This window comes from Rattus norvegicus, chromosome 17 (genome assembly GCF_021556685.1).
Source record: "Rattus norvegicus strain SHRSP/BbbUtx chromosome 17, alternate assembly SHRSP_T2T, whole genome shotgun sequence".
Lineage (NCBI taxonomy): Eukaryota > Metazoa > Chordata > Mammalia > Rodentia > Muridae > Rattus > Rattus norvegicus.
Window position 1 is genome coordinate 34,289,001 of NC_141550.1, and position 6,000 is coordinate 34,295,000.

Sequence of the window (6,000 nt, forward strand, 5' to 3'; positions counted from 1 at the left end):
TGCCATTTAGTTTTGATAAAACAAAGCTCTCGTGGGGCCAGGGAGAATACAGCACAAATGTCACATCTCCAAAAGTGGAGGGACCCAAAGCCACTATGGAATGGAGGAGGGTGGCTGTCAGAAGAGGGATACTGCGGCTGTGTATCCCCTAGGACCTAGGCTATTCTGAGCTCTCATTACACCATCACTTTCTCCAAAATATTTGTGTACAATAAAAAGGAAATCAACATGGACCAAGAGGCAAAGCAACCACCTGTCCCTAAGCATCACCCCTTCCTCAGGTGCAAAGACACAATCACCAGTTATAGATTAAGTTGATTATCAATAGTGGGCAAGCTTTTCTTTAGGGTGCATTAATTTTCCAACCTTATCAGCTGCGTACGGGGGTCACTGGAAACGTAAAATTATTTGTAGTTTGTTGGTTTTTTTTCTGTCTTATTGTGACAGGGTCTAGGTAGCCCAGGCTGGACTAGAACTTCTGATCTACCTGCTCAGCCTACTACATACCAGGGTTACAGGCATGGGCCCCTGGTATGGGCCACCACACTTAGTGTGGTTTTCCATTTTTGAAATCAGACTTCATTCTTGGCTCCCACCCTTCATTCACAAACTACAGAGCATTCAGACCGTTCCACGGGTGCTCGGGCCAAGGCCTAGATTCTCCTACCTGACCAAAGCCAGTGAGAAGAATGGCTCTTAGAGAGCATCACTTGCCCAACAGGACTCTGCCCTTTCTTCTTGACATGGGAGCCATGTTCTCCTGCCCCTCTTCTCTTGCCTTTCTGGCTACTGCTATCTCCTCTCCTTTGAGGATGCCCCTCCCGGGGTCCATGCTGGGCTTCTCTTCTGCCATGTTATAAAAGTGAAGTCACCAATCACTTCTACACCACCAAGCCCCAGTTGTTATTGTCAAGTTCTCCTGTCGGTCCAGATGTCTCCTGAATTCCCAGGCACAGACCCTCCTGTCCTTCTGCAACTTCAATCCGCCTCTAACAGCTCACAATTTTCCTTTTGTTTATTCAACTCTACCATTTATCTAAAACAGTGCTTCTCAACCTTCCTACCACTGCAACCCTTTAATACAGTTCTCATGCTGTGCTGACACAAAAATTATTTTTGTGGAGTCATAAAATTTATTTTTGTTGCTACTTCACAACTGTACTTTTGCTACTGTTATGAATCAAAATATAAATATTTTTTGGAGACAGAGGTTTGCCAAAGGGGTTATGGCCCACAGAATGAGAACCATTGTTCTGAGGAAAACACCATTTAATGAACCAGATGGCTGCTTCACCCTGTCTTATACCCACCTAAATAAACTCAACTGCTCACCCTGCCTGCTCCACTCATTTTGCCCATCTAAAGTCCATTCACTTCCCTTCCTATACCTGCCTTCCTTCTGTCACACCTTTTTATCATAACAGTAACTTACAGCAATTCCAGAAACCATCTACTTGACCTCCAACCCTGGCTTTGTCCATTTCTCCTCCTTAGTTCTGATCTCAGTTTACAGTCGCCTCCAGCTAGAAGTTTTCTCTCATCGAGCTCCAAGGTAATAGGCGGCGACTGCTGCTGCTGCTGCTGCTGTCACACTGCTGCTGTCACACTGCTGCTGTCACACTACTGCTGCTGTCACACTGCTGCTGCTGCTGCTGTCACACTGCTGCTGTCACACTGCTGCTGTCACACTACTGCTGTTGCTGTCACACTGCTGCTGCTGCTGCTGTCACACTGCTGCTGTCACACTGCTGCTGTCACACTACTGCTGTTGCTGTCACACTGCTGCTGTCACACTGCTGCTGCTGCTGCTGTCACACTGTGGCTGTCACACTGCTGCTGCTGTCACACTGCTGCTGTCACACTGCTGCTGCTGCTGTCACACTGCTGCTGTCACACTGCTGCTGTCACACTACTGCTGTTGCTGTCACACTGCTGCTGTCACACTGCTGCTGCTGCTGCTGTCACACTGTGGCTGTCACACTGCTGCTGCTGTCACACTGCGGCTGTCACACTGCTTGCTGCTGCTGCGGCTGCTGTCACACTGCTGCTGTCATACTACTGCTGCTGTCACACTGCGGCTGTCACACTGCTGCTGTCACACTGCTGCTGCTGCTGTCACACTGTGGCTGTCACACTACTGCTGCTGTCACACTGCTGCTGTCACACTGTGGCTGTCACACTGCTGCTGCTGTCACACTGCTGCTGCTGCGGCTGCTGTCACACTGCGGCTGCCACGCTTCGGCTAGGTAGTATCCTCAGCATTCAGACACACTCTTCTGTAGTGATCTCTTTCTTTGCCTAAGCAAAAAACCTTCAAGAAGGTGGAGGCCATGCTTCTTGAGTGTGGCTGTCATATGATTTTTGTTCTAAGACTCAGCAAATGTCTATGGGTTCACATGGGGCACCAATAACCAACCACAGGACAATTCTACCCAAATCTTGCTTGAAAAATTAGTGAGTTTACTGGGTGACTTACAGACACATGGGCCAGGGGTGACACTCAGGCTGTTGCATCCCCAAAGAGTTTACACTGACTCCGGTAATGGTTTATGGAAGTCACACTCCTAGCTCCCTTCCCAATTTGCAGGCAGCACCACCAGAAAGTATCCTCGCTCCAGCAATTGCTTACAACTTTGATGACCTTGGGAAAGAGCACTGTGAATTTTGTAATTTTCATGAACTTTGTGGGCGTTCATTATAGGTTAGTGAGTTTCCTATTTTATGAACTTCCCTCTCCCTCCAAAAAGGAATACTTCAATACCTAAGAAATAGCTACACACATGGGTCCATAGTGTCTATGGTCTCCATTAGGGGCTCAATACTGTTAATGAAGGAAGAAGAGAATGAATGAAAGTTAGGTTAAGAAGCAAAGGAGGTGGTGAGCATGGTGGGGCGTGTCCAAAAGCAGGTAAAGGGAAACCGGGTAGAGTACTAGCAGTCCAAGGCCTATAGTCTGGACAGGCAACGTCAGCTTGGTTTAGCCTGGGACAGACATTTAGAAAACCATTGTCACAAGTGTAATGTGTGACCGTGTATGTTCTAGAACCACTGGTGAGTTCATCAAAGATGTCACCTTTGAGAGTCAGGTGATGGTTTTTCTTTAGCAAAAATATCCTGTTCAGATCCAATCTTCACTCCCAACTTGAATGGGAGACATTATAATTAATCCTCCTGTTCCAAGCAAAAAGTAGATCACTAGCATAGAAAACACATTAACTACTTTAAGGAAGGAAAAAGTTAAGAGAAGTTATTACATATACCAGAGTAACAGTGCGATGGAAACCAACTCTCATGGAGTTTAAGTTTTTCATAGTACTCCTAGCAAACTAATAAAGGCCTGCAGCCTTGTCTCCTCAACTCTTGTTTTTAAAGCTAAGCACAGTGGCTAGAGAGATGATTTGGCTGTCAAGAGCACTTGTTGCTCTTACAGAGGACTCAGGTTTAGTTCTTAGCACCTACATGGGAGGAGCTCACAACAGTCTGTAGCTCTACTTCCAGAGGATGTGACACCCTCTTCTGATCTCTGAAGGTACTGCATACTGAAACACACACACACACACACACACACACACACACACACACCACACACACCACACACACACACCACGCACAGACACACACACAACACACACACACACACCACACACACACAACACACACACACAACACACACACAAAAAACACAGACCACACACACACACCACACACACACAACACACACACACACCACACACACACAACACACACACACACAACACACACACAAAAAACACAGACCACACACACACACCACACACACACACACCACACACACACACACAACACACACACACACAAAACACAGACCACACACACACACAACACACACACACACACACACACACACACACATACATACAGTGGACAGACATGCACACGAGCAAAAATCCAAACACATAAGATAAAAACAAATACATATAGCCCAAATTTTGTCCTCCCAAGTCTGTGGTTACCAAAGGCCTTACATGCCTAAATGGTTGCAAAGAAGATGCCAACAAGAACTACAATGAAAAGCCATGTAAATGTGAACATTTAAAATAATTCTACACACACATAATATTTACCTTATGTATCATGACTGTACTTATCAATTAATAGTATATTTAATAGCAATAGTATATCTCATACTAAGTAAAACTATATACAGAAATTAGGTTTTTTTTCTTTTTTTAATTTATTTAATACTTGATAATAATTCTTTGGTTTCCGGGCAAACATCTCCCTCCCCCTCCCCTTCCTTATGGGTGTTCCCCTCCCGACCCTCCCCCCATTGCCGCCCTCCCCACAACAGTCTAGTTCACTGGGGGTTCAGTCTTAGCAGGACCCAGGGCTTCCCCTTCCACTGGTGCTCTTACTAGGCTATTCATTGCTACCTATGGGGACAGAGTCCAGGGTCAGTCCATGTATAGTCTTTAGGTAGTGGCTTAGTCCCTGAAGCTCTGGTTGCTTGACATTGTTGTACATATGGGGAGAAATTAGGTTTCAATATAATAGGCAATATCAAAACCCAGTGGTGGTTAAATTCGAAAGAGCAGAAGCATGAGATTGTCTAACTGTCCTGGGCAAACATGCATCCTCATCCAGTATGGCAACTCGAATTCGAGTTGCTTCCATAAAGGGGGAGGGGGGACTTCCAACAATAAAGCTAGGGTTTGAATCTCAAACTTCCACAAAATACTCATATGTTAAACAAGTTTTTAAAAGATACCACAATCTAATCTCCTCAGAAATGATGAATTACTAAGGCTGGAAAGAAAATACCCAAACCTGAGTCAAAGTGCACTTGGCTGCTCGCAAACCAGGACACACAAAGCAGAGTTTGAATGTGTTTGGCTGAACGAGAGGTAGACCAGAGATCAGACAATTTTTTAAACTCCGAGAACTGAATGTAGAATTGAGCAATGCGGGTAAATATTTGGGAACATGGAGTTTAAAAAAAATGGAGGAGTGGAAAAACATAAATGTTTGGAAAGGAAAATACGTAAAAAGCAGAGTGACAAAAAGGATGTGGAAGCAGCCCATCCTCTCAAGATAGTTGTAAAGCTCAGATGAGACTCTGACATTGACAGAACGATGAAAACAATAAAAACCTCTACACAATGCCTGGACTCACTCCAGGTACAACAGGAGGGGCTCCACTGAGCAGACGTCTCCAAACCAAATTGCTTGCTCCTGGATGGAGGACCGGGGCTCGTAAGACTCAGAAAGCGTACGAGACTTCTGAGGTTTAGAAAACCCATGAACATTACGGGATCTACAGTACTCCATCCCAGAGTACATAGCTGGAGAGAGGAGACTTTCCGCCCAAACTGCCTGAGATGCCAGGATCTGGGGAGGGAGATTCAGGATTGTGACTTTTGTTAGCCATATGGGTTTTAGTCACTTAGCTACCTTTGAGTCATCCAAGCTCCTGTAGGTAACTGCCCACCCATGCTCCTATAAGTAACTGCCCACCCATGCTCCTGTGAATAATTCCTATAACCCCACTGGTTCACCATGCTGAACTTCGGTGTTTTGTTCTGTCACAGCTGCCCTATCTGAGGTTAGTTTGTATCTTCTTGTAAAAGTCACACAACTGTCTCATTCACAGGAACCTAGCAGTTTGTTACTCTTTGGATCTACCCACTCTCACAAAGAATAAAGCTAAAGAAAATCCCACAGGAAAAAAGTCAGAATATTAAGAGGATCTCTACAGGTATCAATGGCTCCTGTGACAAGTGGCTCCAAGAACAAAACCTTCCTACTTCTTGACTCGGCCTTGAGTAAGTCATGTACTCAGCCCAAAAAGGCAGACACTCTGCTTCAGTGAACAGGAAGAGTATCTGGCTTTTGTTTTCTTTAGAGTTGAAAAGCAAGGGAAAGCCTAGCTCAATGCTCGCCACCTTGTTCATCTCTTCACAACACCAAAGATTCAGTCATGCCACAGGGAAGTATGCAGACCAGTGCAGACCAGAGAGTGAG

The 6,000-nt window shown here is 45.4% G+C and overlaps 1 protein-coding gene across 4 annotated transcripts in view; it reads right to left on the bottom strand.

The window, feature by feature from the left end:
- The window catches only part of Mboat1 (membrane bound glycerophospholipid O-acyltransferase 1), a 113,216-nt gene that overhangs the window by 72,614 nt on the left and 34,602 nt on the right, over positions 1-6,000 (bottom strand).